Source organism: Gallus gallus, chromosome 5 (genome assembly GCF_016699485.2).
Source record: "Gallus gallus isolate bGalGal1 chromosome 5, bGalGal1.mat.broiler.GRCg7b, whole genome shotgun sequence".
NCBI lineage: Eukaryota > Metazoa > Chordata > Aves > Galliformes > Phasianidae > Gallus > Gallus gallus.
The window spans coordinates 21,587,191-21,601,191 of NC_052536.1; the positions used below are offsets into that span (position 1 = coordinate 21,587,191).

Consider the following 14,001-nt stretch of genomic DNA (forward strand, 5'->3'; position numbering starts at 1 on the left):
GTAAATAGGTTTTGGTTAGCATGAAATTGACAATTTCTAATTAAGATTTACTGGCTGGTTACCAACCTGCTGCTAGAAATCAAGCTACTTAGTTTGGTACAACTGCATTTTAATTAAGTTTTTACATGAGCTTTAAGCGGTGCATAAGCCTTGAGTTACACTGATATACCCTATAATGGAAATTTAAAGTAATGCTTCCTCCAATAAAGCTAAGTTCTTGTTTAGGAAACAGGGCTATGCAGTGTGTCCACAAAGCTTTTGTTATCTCTTCTGCAGATTTCCCAGGACAACTTTCCTTCCCACTTGCTGGTGTTCTTACCCCAAAAGTTTGAGGTTGTGGTTTTTGATGTTTTTTCTTTGTCTTCCCGCCCTTCCCCCCTTTTTTCCCCTGCTTTTTCTCTTGTCCTTCTTATCTTCCAGAGGAGCTGTTTTATAAACAGTAATGGAATAGGGCTGGGAGGCCTTCTTCACACAGAGAAGCAGGCCCAGTGTAGGCTGTCTCCTCCATATGGTAGCATATGTTTCTGTGCATTTCCTGATAGAGCAACCATCTCCCTGTTGGCATTTGGGCATGGTATAATTAGCTGTGTACAGAAGTAGAGTGTTGATAACATTTTGCTGGAGGAGTGCCATCGGCATGACTGTTCTTGGTATTGGTTGCCATAAGTAACACTGTCCTTAGAGAACAGTCATTGGAAATTCGTGGGCTTGTGTACCCTGAGCTTCTTTGTGATTTTTATCATTAGTGGTTCCTAGAGAGTAGTCCTTTTGAATTTTGAATGTTTAATGTAAGGGAAGTTCTGACCTCTTTGTTTAGCTACATATCTTCTTGATTACAGTTTGACAAGATTAAATATGACTACAGATCGACATCACAACTGGATGTACAGACCTCTCTCTGATCTACTTGCTCACTGTGTTCTCACACTTTTTGTTGTCCATAAAGAACATGATAGGAAAGGAAACAAATGCAGAGATATATCTCCTTTAAAAGCTAGGTCCCCTGCAGAGTCTGCTCCCTGCCTCCCCTGCAATCAAATCTTCCTGTGTTTTTTTTGACTTCCCATTCAAACAGGATCTTGTGATTATGGTGGGTTATGCAAGAACCAAACAGACTGATATATGAAAATGGTGTGTGTGTATGACAATAAGTCTGTTTCAGAGAGTACCCAAAAGCAAAGCTTCACAGAAGAGTATGGAAAATACAAGGTCACTACTGATGAGTAGAAGAGGGCAAGTTCTAACTGCCTATAGGAAGATGAAAATTGGTTTATGGGGTTATCGCTTCTTTATCTATTTTACACTGTTTACAGTAATATTATATGTACCATTACCTGTGCAAATGTCCTGTAGTCATTTGAGTATTCTCAGTCTACTGACAGCAGTAGAAGTGAGTCTCAACAGTTAGTTATAGTGGTGAAAATATTGCCTGATAATGAATGAGTTGATTCTGGCTTCCTCTTCTGAACTTGTGAAGTCTCTTTCTGTGCTTGTATAACTCTCCGTTTCCAGCAGAGCTGGTAAGGTGTGTCTGTAATATCTGTGGGGATAGAGGCTCAGAGCTAGACTTGAGTCCTGAACCTGTAAGGCCATGCAGTGCAGCACAGTGATGGCTTCATTTTTTATTTGCTCACGTAGTACTGAACGCTCTGGGGATGTTCCTTCTGATGCTGAGGTAATGGTAAATTGAGAATCCTTAAATGTATTTTTCTGTGCTATTGCTGACAAAGACAACAGCTTTTGCTGCTTTTTACATGTGCACTGGAAGAGGGTTTTTTTTGTATGCTCAGGAGATGCTTTTCAGTTTCAAACAACCTGTGTATCACATCAGAGCTGGAAAGCCCAGGTATTCTGGATGGCATATGGAAAGGTGGAGTGGCAAAGGAGCATATGCCTACTCTGTATGTGATTTGGATCAGAAATCTAATCCTCAGGGCAGCATCTGTTTTGACAGCTTGTTAGGTCTGAATTTGAAGAAGCCATCAGGTCAAAGTATGGCCTCATGTCTCAGGTTTGCTTTCTCTTTTGCCTACTACCTTCTGACTGGGTCATTGCTCAAGAGGATCAAACCTTACCAACTATTTTCTGAAGTTAGAGGTAGATGTAGAGATTTCTCTTGATCTTTTGTGTTTCTGCAATATTAATAATGTTTTCTCCTTTGTTCTACACGCTTGTCTGACTTTAGAGGCTTGTATTTTTTGTGTGATAGGTACATGTGGTGGTGTGTGATAATCCTAGAGTTTGTGTAAACTTTTCCCTTTATCCCCCAGCCCTCTTATAGTTCTAGGATCTGAGCAAATTTCCTTTGGAAAAGGATACAGTTGCGATCTCAGGAACAATAGAATAAGAAAAACCAAAAAGCTTGGAAAGTATAAAATACTTCATTATTTCAGAGTATGTCAGCGCCTCAAAAAAGTCCAGGGGCATGTGAAATTCTGCCTTTTCCAAGCAAAAGCACTGGGATTTATGAACCCAGAAAGAGGAAAAACAGTGTTTTGGGGCTGTCTGTTGGGCCGTTCACTGGGAGGGTCAGGAAAAGCAAGGTCAAATCCTCTGTGTGCTCTGTGGCTGCAAAGCAGGAATGCTGGCATGTTTGGAGCAACTGGAAAAGCAGTCTCTGCTCCCACCCTCACCCTCATTAGTCTGAGCCGTTGCTGACAAACAGCCCTCCTGCCCCACCACCTGCACTCTGCTGTCTTGATGTGATGGTGCACCGGAGTGTGTGGGCTGGTGAGCTCTCTCTGGGATGTATTTCTTGGTCACAATTTGGCAGTCACAGAGGTACAGAGAGATTTCCGGCTTTTTTGACCTTGCAGTCTCAGGAGGAAATACAGTGGAGGGAAAGATAAAGACAAGAGGGGATCAAATTAGGTTTTCTCAAGCCAGAGCTTCTCTGCCTTGAATTGCTGCAGTTAGAAGAATGGGAGGAAACTGCCTTTGAGGGCTGCATGAGAGGCAGGTTTCTATTAATAACCTTGTTTATGTGATCCCAAGGCATTGTTAGGAGGAATTTCTGCAGCCTGCAAGTCTCTTTCCCCATTGCTTGGAATTCACCCACCTCCGACTTTGTTTACTCTAAACAGAAATTTTAGAGAAAGTTTTGTCAGGAGGAGGCTGCCTTTATGCCCCCTTTTCCCCAGCCTTTGGTGCCCTCTAAAGAGGCATGAAAAATCAACCTTGCATCATCGACTGAGAATAGCCTCACTCTTCAGCCATGGTCTTAGCTGGGGAGAAAATTTTCTCCCTTCCTCTGCAAAGAAATGTTGGCTTGTAATTGCAAAAGCCTTTCTGTGCCACCTCTCTTCTCACCTGTGCTATTCTCAACTAGAATTTCCTTTGAGCTTGCCCTGCTTGTTCCCACAGCTTACATGCAGAAAAGAATCATTCTTGTTTGTTCCACATCCTCGTGAGCTGCCATTGTTTGAAGCAGCCATAGACAAAGGCTTGAAGAGTTTAAAAGAAAAAAAAATCCAGAAAAGAACATTCAACCCAAATATTTAACAAAATGGTAGAGTTGGAAAGTGTGTTTTTAAGCAGTGATGTGTATTTCTTTTATTAGGATCTTTTATAAAGTAATCAATTAGGGCCCTCTTTAGCTGTCTCAAAACAAGGTATCTGAGATGAGCTGCCCTGATATCCCTTTATTTCCCTCTTTCTGTTCTCCCTGACAGTGCTAGTTCCAGATATTTTTCTGGTGATTGTTATTTAGGAGCCCGGGGGTGCCTTCTATGGCTGATGTTATCAGACCAATGCTTCCATGCCAAATCAAAAGGGGACTTAACCCTTTCCAATGAGAGCCTGAGGGGATGTCAGGGTGTGCTGCAGCTCTTAAAGTGAGCATCTGAGCTTGGCAATAGGACCACAGTATTCAAGTGGTTGATAAAGAACTTTTGATCACAGCTGGAGTGGATGGAGAAGGCATTTACCTTCATGTTCCTGGGATGGGAGAGCTTTCCTGCAGGGTGACAGATTATTTTTGTTTGGTTTTGGTTGGTTTGCTGTTTTTCTTTTTCTAAAAAAGTCTGTTATTTTCTTTGAGATATTTTCTATATTAAATGAAATGGACGACTACATTAATTCAGACATGCAGCTCCCAGCAGCATTCCCATAGCCACAGTGATTTCTCTTTGCATTAACATATCTGTGTCTAAAGCTAGGCCACCTCAGCAACTGACAGTACAATGTACTGTATAATTTAGTAGAGAATAGAAATGGAACAAAACAAAGAACTGCAGTATGGGGAGGAAAGCATGTCAAGTAAAGCCTTTTAAAATATCACCTCTTCTGAGATCCAACAAAATGAAAACCCACAAGCCCTACAGTCTGCTCACAGCCCAGCAGCCAGCAACCTTGGAAGTCAGTGCTGCTTTGAAGCTTACTGGTAGCAGCTTCCCTGTGGTTCTAAAAAATTCCCAGATCCAAAAAACTAAGAGGCAGCCCTCTGGGAGCTGAGGTGGGAGCTTGCTTAAAAGGACAGATGTGCTGTATAAGGTCCAGGTGTAGTCTGGTGTGAAGACTTGTTACCTGGTGTGGTGTGAGAAGTGCAATCCGTGTGATGTGAACTGACAGCAGACTTACAAGTGTAACTGAAGTCGTACAGTAGAGCAGTGGTTTTCCCTCCAGCTGCAGCCAAGGCAAAAGATTTTTCCAAGGAAGATAAATGTCTGGATGATGCCCTTGGTTCAGAATGGCAGGTGGGTGGCTGACAGCTCAGGAATTCCTCATGGTGATACTTAATATGTTAGAGCACACCTGCAAAGCACTGTGGTACCTGTGCCCTCCCGTGTGCCTCCCAGGAATCCCTGCATCCTAATGGAACTGGCTGGCTGGAAGGGTTACAAAACTCCATTCTGCATGGCCTTTGCTGTCCTCAGCTGCCGCTCCTGCTCTGCTGCTGTTCTCTGTGCCTGGGCCCACAGGGAACCTATAGGAAAACCCTGCCTTCCCCCTGCTAGTAATGACTAAGTGCTGGAGGCACTTTCCTGTATGTATTGACACTATGGCTTTTGAAGCTGCAGCTCCCACAGTGCATAAAGGCTGTATCCCACCCTTTGATGCCAAATGAAGGCCAGGGTCACTGTATTTGACCTCAGTAATTCAACGTTTAAAATGGAACCAAAAAAAAGTCAGTAACCACTGCAAGTGGCTCACAAGATCTGATCCTATGTAATACAGCACTCCATGAGAAGTGCTTCCACTATTGCCAGAGCAAAAAGAATGTGACGAACAGTGTGGGCAATCTGAGTCCTTCACAACAGAGAACTGGGACATGTGTATCTGTAGAGCAACTTAGCCATAAAAATATCTTAGCTCATCTGTAAATCCCTCCAGTGTGATGAAATTGCAGTTGCTGGTCTCATAACAGAATGTGGAGAGCCATCTGGCAAAATCAGGATGAGTGGGATTTGATTCTCTTTGCAAAGGAAATGTCCATCCAGCCAAACTCCAGGGTGTTTCTAAATTATTTCATATGGGAGAGGGCTGTGAAGGCTTCTCTTTTTCCAGCTTCTGGTACAGTAACCTAGCAGTGCTGATTTTCATTTCTTGAATCAATCATTCTTGTATGGGTGACAGCACTTCCCTGGGCTGTGGCGTTATGCCATCACATTTTCTATAAGCCTGAATGCAGACTCAAAGAGTTTGGATTGCTGGCCAAGTGTTGAACAAGAAGATCAGCAGGTCTAATGTTGAGATTATTGATACTGTTTTAAAGTGGTCTAGTAAATACAGTCACATCAGCCCTGTCATCTCATCAGAGCAATCAAAACAATCATTAAAGCTTAATAAAGCTGAGTGATTCATCTTTTGCTGTAATATTTTCAAATAATTATCCTACTTAAGGTTTCAGCTTGAGAGTGTAAAATCTAGGCAGATGAGAGGAGAAGCGCTGAATTTTAATCCAGTGCCAACTCCTGCTTTCACTATCTCCTAAATTTTGTACCTCATGTTCCCATTAAGACTGCCTTGCAATACTGAGGGTTTCAAGCTTATTCTGGATGAAAACTGGTTGTTCAAGCAGTTGCAAAATCCACATGGATGCTTGGACTAGACAGTTCAGAATTCAGTCTCCAGTGAACCTCCATCAAACCATGTATGCTGTTCGCTGGTGGGGGGGGGATGTCCAATCTGCAGTGCTTCTGGGGAATCTGACAGCCCCATCACACACGCAGTGATGCAAGGCGCAGTGCTGCACAAAGACACACAAATGTGGAAGCCAGCCAAGTGCCACCTAGAGTGTAGAATAATGGAGATCTTCTTATTTATTCTGTCTGGTGGTTGTTTGCTTCCAAATGTTGATTAAAACTTGGAACAGCCTCCAGCCCAGGAGAGGATGTAGTGGTGCACCTTGACTCTGGTATGGCAGATGGTGACAGTGACTGCTGTGGTGTGTTTGATTAGATGTTTCCAGAGTCTCAGCTTGCTCTGTTGCTTGGCTGAGTCCTTCTTCATGAATATTCACTTCTGAAAGAGATTTATTTAGAGGGAGCACATGGCACAAATAACTATGGTCACCAGAAGAAAGGAGCTTTAAAAGCAGGTCCTTATTTCTATTGCAAAGGCAACCAGAAAAAGACTCAGCAGGTTGGCCATTTTATGTGTGTGTTAAATGAAAGGCATTCACCATGAGCTGAGAGTGTTCACAGTTGCATCAGTTCAGCTGATATACACTTGTTAAGCTGTAGTAACTAATTTACTTGCAATTGTTTCTCCAAGCCGTAAATCAGAGCCTTTCAAACTGTGTTAATGCCATACCCTCCTTTCCCTGGCATGGGAGGAAGGGCCAAGACACTGATTTATCAGAGGTGGGAAAACATTCTTGGCTAAATCTGAACGGTGAGAAAGTACAAGTTAGCTCTCAGCTAGGCATTTCAGCTTTTTTTCTGGCCCAAACAGGAGTTGAATTAGTAAGGAACTTTGGCAATGTGCTCAAAATACACTTTTCACGTTTTTCTAGCTGTGTTAATTTTTATCCCTGGTGATGGATCATTATACAGTGTCCCTATATTTATCTTGCTTGCAAGGAGACTTTGGCCAGAGAAAATCCCATGTGCTTTCTCTGTGCCCATGCTGTAACTATATTTCATGTAGTGAATCTATTGGTAAGGTGAACTTCATGACAGTGAATGTCTACACAGTGTTTACCCAGCAGTAGGAACAGCCATCTCTGTACAGTCCAGCCAGCTTATTTGCTCCCAGCTACTCCAGAATGGGAAAGTCACGCATGTGGTTAGAGCGTTGGGTATATATCAATCTTACAGCAATGAGTCTGGCTACTGTGATAATCATTTTAACATATGAGTGCTGAGAAATGACTCCTTCAGACCCCACCTCAGCCATTCTGCTGTCACTGAGGTACCGGCTCGGCAGGGTGTGATTAACCACTTACAGCTCTTTCCCTGCACTGATGGGAAGTGATTCAGAACAGACTTGTTCTCCTCTGAATGATGTAGAGGAAGCGTGTTTGGAGAAAACAGGCACTGCCTCATTGTATTTCTTGATGGCTCTACAAAAACTGAACTGCCTGTGAGAAATGTTCCACTAAGAATGAAAGAGGATTTGGCTTTTAATCATCTCTGTAAGGTGCTGTAAGTCCCTAGCACAGGCAGTCAGATGTACCTCTATTTCCTAGGAAAATCAGAAAATCAAACATGAAATATGTTTCTTGGAGAGGTGTGCATCCATTTTTTCTATTCCAGGGTTGTGTCCTGACTCTGTACTGGTCTGATAGCAGTGGATTGCTGCACTTTCTCACAGGAAGATGTATCCCTTGGCCCTTAGCCACAGAACCTTATATTTCACCAGGGAGAAAGCATAGAATTATGAAGATTGGAAGAGGCCTCTAAGATCATCTAGTCCAACCATCAGCCCATCCCCACCATGACCATTGACCCCTGGTCCTCAGTGCCCTATCTACAAGTTTCTTGAACACCTCTGAGGATGGTGACTCCACCACCTCTCTGGGCAGCCTGTTCCAATGCCTCACCATTCTTTCTGAGAAGAAATTTTGCTAATATCCAAACTGATCTAGCACAGCTTAAGGCCATTCCCTCTCATCTTATCACTACTTACCCAGGAGAAGAGGCTGATCTCCATCTCATTACAACCTCCTTTCAGGTAGTTGTAGAGAACAAGGTTTTCCTCGAGCATCCTCTTCTTCAGAATGTCCCTACAGATAGAATGGAAAATATCTTTCTGGGGAAAAATGCAGCTGGAAATTTCTGGCCTTGCTGTTGAGACAGAGCACAGATCTGTCCACTGAGTTCATATAGGAAATTAAGTAACACTTATCTTGTTGCTAGAAAGCCAGGAAACTTTGTGATCTTTGTGATTCTTTTTTCACTTGTATGGCATATGACCGCTAACTAGCCAGAATAATATCTGTTTTAAACCATCTAAAGATTTGCTCTTCATTTTCAAAGATAAGGAGAAGTAGCAAAGACCAGCTTAGGATGGTAGCCCGAAATCAGAACATAGGATCAAATGCAGGATAAGCTTCTCACTTACTCGGTAAGGGCATTTGCTGGGTGGCTTGAGCCTTTCTACCTTGGTTTTCTCAATATGATAGAAGAAATATGTAGCAGCTCCCATAGTTCTGTCTTTGCTGTCCTTGCATATTTTGCTTTCTGATCTCTCAACAGGAGACAGAGAATCTTGTTCAATTAAGATAACTATTTTGGTTGGGAACTGGGTAGAAAATGCACAGAGCTTGGAGGCTTAGCAAGAGCAGCAGCCTCCTTCCACCCTGATAACCACCTTGAGGGAGAGAAAACCCTGACCTTGGGATTCAAGTGAATGCATCATGCACAGTTCCTGGAAATCATTGGTCAACAACAATGAGGTAGAGCAGAAGTATTCCTGCCCTTCAACCAGAACTGCACCGCATGAGCTTGCATGGTGTTTCAGGAAGCAGAGACAGCTCTGTGTGAGGCCAGAGACTTTACTCAGACATTTCCATAAGAATAGAACTGATATGACTAGGAATTGTGTGCTTAGTTCCAGTAAGAGATGAGTTGAGCAGTGCTCCTAAGCCTGCCTTTTCCTATATCTTGAGCTTCCACATAGTGTCTGTTTATTTGACGCAGTCTAGAAAATGTAAACAGTTAGTTTAAAATTAGATAGAAAACCTCTAGGGGATTGAAGAAATAGAAACGCTGTAGATGGTTGGGCTTATAATATATGCTCATTTATTAAAGGAGGCACAAAGATGAATGCGGTGGGTTGTTTTTTCACTAAGTGTGTGTGAATAATGTGATGAAGTGAGATGAGCGTGATGTGCCACTTGCCAGCAGTTTGTAGAGACTGCTCACTCTGGTATGCTGCAAAAGCAGCTATATTCATATGAGAGGAGAGTTGTGCGCTGGCCCTGTGGTCTGTGAATACTTCTGTACTGAGCTGGCTCATCCCCAGCTAACAGCTAGGCTTTGTATCGTTGTCATTTCTTGACCGATGTTTCATCTCTTTTGGGGAGAGGGGCAGTAGTTCTCAACAATAAAGTGTAGAGAAGAAGATCGTAGTATGCAGCTTAAGACTTGTAGAGGACACAGCATTACAGGGAATAAACTAATTGAAATTCCCTGTCACTCGGCATCTCTGTATCCAATCTACTATATTGGTCCCAAAGACCTTGCTACTTTTAGCTGCAAATTGATAAGAGCAACCCAAATGTAATTCCTAAACTGAGCATGCATGGAAGAGTGACTCTGGAAAGAGTAAGCAGCCTGCTAGGCAGGAGCTGCACAGGTAACACGGGAAGCAAATGTGGCCACTTGGAACTCCCTTTGGATATCCTCTCGCCCAACCCCACAAATGCAATGGCATGTTAGTGGCAGGGAAGCAGTAAATAATTGTACTTCACTCTGGGCTCCAGGCTGCAGCAATCAGACCCTTGGGAATTCTGACTTCTCCAGCTCAGCTGAAAGAATTACTGCAGCAGACTTGAGGGGGTTCCGCTTCATATCCCAGCTCCCTCGCCTCCCTAATTACTTCCATGTGTATTTGTGCAAGGCCGCGTGTTGTCGGAGGTCTGCAGGTGGCACAGTGACCTTTGGGCTAGAGGTGGGTTTCCACGCTTCACCATATGTTGCACAAATAAGCCAAGCAGTCAGAAGGCGATTGTAAGCATGCAGGGCCAAGCAATCTCTCTGTACAGTGACTGATGGATTCTGTTTCTCTGCCCTCGCTTCTCCCTTTATGCTTCCTCCAGCTGTGACAGAAGAAGGAATTTCTGGCCTTAGATTATAATGTTTAATTAAAAAGAAAAACCTTTATGCAAAGATAGCCTGTTTCCTCAGCTTTGATGTTGGTGCCTGTGGGAAATAGATGAGTTGGAACAGCATGCTGGGTAACAAAATGTAAATGAGCAACTTCACGCATTCTCCCGAGTTGTTCAAATCTCAGAATCAGTAGAACCAGACCCATGCGTTTTCCAAGTGAATTCTATTGCACTCAGTGCTGACTGTAGTTTCATGCAGCTCCCTCAGAAGGCGTTCCCAAAGGGGTTTTGGAGCCTATTCTTCCCTTCAGGGAGGCTGTGCAGGGAAAAAAATGCAGCAGTGGGTGCACAACCTGCTTGTCTGTGAGTCCAGAGAGCCCCCACCACTGCAGTGAGCCTGGGGCTCAGCAACTACCTCTTGCATTTGACTAATGGTTCTTTGAATGTGGTTTGGTCATGCAATGGAATATTCCCCTTCATTTCTGCCTTTTATCCTCTTAATCTTTTGGCAGTTAAAAAAAAAAAACAAAACCAAACCTGACTCCTGCCTTTGGTGGAGTAAGCCATGTGCCCCCTCAGGGCTATGTGCATCCTGGCTTCACTGGCTTTGAATCTCCCCATAACGATTGCATGCTCTGGCACTTGTTTGCCTGCTTCCCGCTGCCGGGTTGCCACCGAGTGGCTGCAGGAGAAGCCCCTGCTCTGTGGTTCAGTGGGCATGACCCATGGTCCTCTACTGCCAGAATATCATGTGGAGAAAGCCTGGGAGGACAGGCTGTGCTAGGGGCAGTTAATTCTACATGGGCAGCAGCCTCTGGAGGGCTTCCAGACGTGGGTCTGTACTGTCTCTGATTGTAAGTATAGGTGCAGCATGTGTGGATGTGAAGATCTGCCAGCAAGATGCCTCCCATCTCATCTTAGCTGTGTTCTTCCTGTGGGCAAGTCAGGTAGGGAATTCCTCATTGATGTGGGATTTCTTCTCAGAAGCATACATCCTATGGCTGATATACCAGAGCAGTGTGTCCCATAAATCACAGCACTGACAACTTTAGCAGGGAAAATGATTCCTGCATCTTCATGTCCAGGATGGCTGAAGTGGTTCAGAGCCTTCCAGGCAGAGTGATGTGGTCTCTGCAGAGTGGCTCACAGTAGTGCTTCAGGCCGTGTGGTCTGTGATAGTCTTGTGCACTACTGTGTAGGGGGCAGATGCTATGGGCTGGGCTTCGGGACATGGTTTAGAGGGCATGATGACTAGTTGATCTGAGTAGTCTTTTCCAACCTAAACGATTCTGTGATTCTAAGCTCACGCAGGTTTTCTTCCCTAGGATTCCAGCTGAGGCACTTTCCCACTTTCCCTAAGGGCTAAACAGTGGGAAAGTCAGGAAAGAGGCTCAAAGGGCATAGTTGAGTGCTGTAACTGTGTGATAAAGGCTTTGGCCAGCAACACTTCATTCTGCAGGGTCAGGTTCCCTGCTCACCTTGCAGATCACCTGGGATCCTGGCTGTTCTCTGACTGTATTTGTGGGTAGGCTGCATCAGAGGGCACATGCACAGAGGACAGCATCTGAGTGGATTAGGGCTGTTTCAATCCATTTGTTTTCAAACATGCTCTGTTTGGTTTGGGCCATGTGGGGTTTGTTTGATAAAGGAAGAACCATTCTAATTGAATTCTCTGGGTCAATGGCAGTTCACCCAGGGGGGAGGGCAAGGGCTTTGCCAGGGACCCACTATTGGACAGGATGCTGCAAGAACTTGGCCTTTCATCCTGGCAAGAACCCAGGGGTCAAGTCTGCCAGCGGGCCTCACACAGCAGAGGGATGCCCACCGCCCACTCCCAGCTCTGTCAAGACTTTCACCTGGTGCAAGAGGATAATGTGAGTGTGGGTTGTGCTGATGGGCCAGGTTGTTGGTGAGGAGTGAGGGTCCCGAGGGAGTTGAAGAAATCCACTTTACTGTTTTCATGCCTGTGCTTTTTCTGTGCAAATCTTATTCAAAGGGGTTCAGTGAGCAGCAGCTGCCCTACAGACTTCTCTGGCCCAGCAGTTCCACAGCACTGTGCTGGTAGTGGGGTTTGTGAGCCAGAAAAAGGGAAACGCAGGCAAACAGGGAAGGCAGAAAGCAAATGAGTGTCTGTACCATGGAGTGGAGATGGGACCACTACGACTAGAAGCAAGAGGTGATGCAAATTATAAAAAAAAAAAAAAAAAATCATTGAGAAGAGGACCTCTCATTTATCTGCTGGAAATCGCCACAGGCTATGTTCAAGGGCAAAATCTATAGCTCTGTGTCTGCATCCTAGTGGGGAATATTCCATCTGCCCCAGTAACCTCTCTTAATAATCTCCACTGGCTCCAGGGGAGGCTGGCAGTGTGCACTGAGCACAGCTCTGTCTGATGTGATTGCCCTACAAATGGGCAGTGAGCACAGGAGCAGCGGGAGTCCCTAATTACTTTCACAGAACATAAATCCTTGATGGATTTGACAGCTCCTGGAGTTGAGAGCGGCGTCCCACTGCCTGATGCACCTCATGTCAGAGAACAGCTGGCTAAAATCCCACCTTCATCAGCAATACCACCGCTGCTCGGGGAGGAAGGGGAGAAGCAGGAACACACCAACAGTCTGACAGTTAATGGAGAAATTGCCTATTAGCTACAGTGGAACTAGCCTTACAGATCCTGGAGCTCTAATGCTACCTGCATTTCAGTGAATAGCTGTACCTTTCCTCCTTGGCCCATGATTTGTGTTCTGCACGTAATATTTCTGCTAAGGATATGGTCTGACATGTGCAGAGAGAGTGTCTTGTTATTGTGAAGTCATACTAGAATATGGAGATGTTGGTCACCCATTCACTGGGGACTCAGCTTCATTAAAGTGGTGGATTCAATTAATGCTCAGGATGAATCCTGGAAGATAAGTCATGAGTCTGCACTCCTTTTCCTCTGCCATAATTACCCTTTTTAGTGATCCTGCTTGAGGAAGCAAGCTTTAATGAACATGCCTGATTGATGAGGAAACCCATTGTGAACAGAAAAAGAACAGTTCCTCCTGCCTACTCTGGGAGCCACTTGGCCTTCCTGTTGTACATGGCCATATTCCAGTGCAAATCCACAGGTAGGGACAAACTGCTTTGGTGTAGGTTTTTCTTGGTTTCAAGTGATATGTTATGACAAAGCATTTTGATCTCCCAATGCTGTTGGCAAGATGTTGTTGAGGCACAGTGACATCTACTCTCTGGATACAGACAGCAGCGCTTACATCATCCAAGTATGTAACTGGTTGGTTGTTTTCTTCCTGCAGAAAAAGGGTGTTGGTAATGTGATTGACAAAATTTCACTAAACCTTGGAATTCATGCAGCCTCTTGAATATGTATCTAAATCTCACAGTTTGGAAGTTTGGATGTATCTCTAATGTAGTGGAATTACTTTAGTCTTTATTGAAATGCAGTTTCCTTTGGGTGAATCACAGTAGGTTGGCAAAACTGTTAAATGACACTCTGGCAGGAAGTGAAGAGGATAATATTTCACTGAAGGAAAATTGCAGGAAGTCAGTAGAATGTCTGTTATCTTAGCTGGAGCTGGCATTTGGCCTGGTTACTAAAGATAACACCTTTTTTTTCTCCAAGTCTTGTCACTTGCTGCTTTATGACCAAGTGTCTTGATTTACGTCTTGCTCAGAACACCTCCAGCCACAGGGCATCACCGGAGCCCAGGAGTGACTCAAGGCTGCTCAACAGCATAGACAAGATTGAATCTTTCAGCCTCCAAGATGAGAGGCTGGGGCAAGACTG

At 44.3% G+C, this 14,001-nt stretch overlaps 1 long non-coding RNA gene across 1 annotated transcript; it reads right to left on the reverse strand.

Annotated features, from left to right (window-relative positions):
• Positions 1 to 4,869: 4,869 nt before the first annotated feature.
• On the reverse strand, positions 4,870 to 13,013 carry LOC121113287. The gene is made up of 3 exons (XR_005860531.1): positions 12,931 to 13,013; positions 8,071 to 8,167; positions 4,870 to 6,462 (listed from the first exon to the last, which is right to left on the reverse strand). It is a non-coding gene; the product is annotated as an uncharacterized LOC121113287 (long non-coding RNA).
• Positions 13,014 to 14,001: the final 988 nt, after the last annotated feature.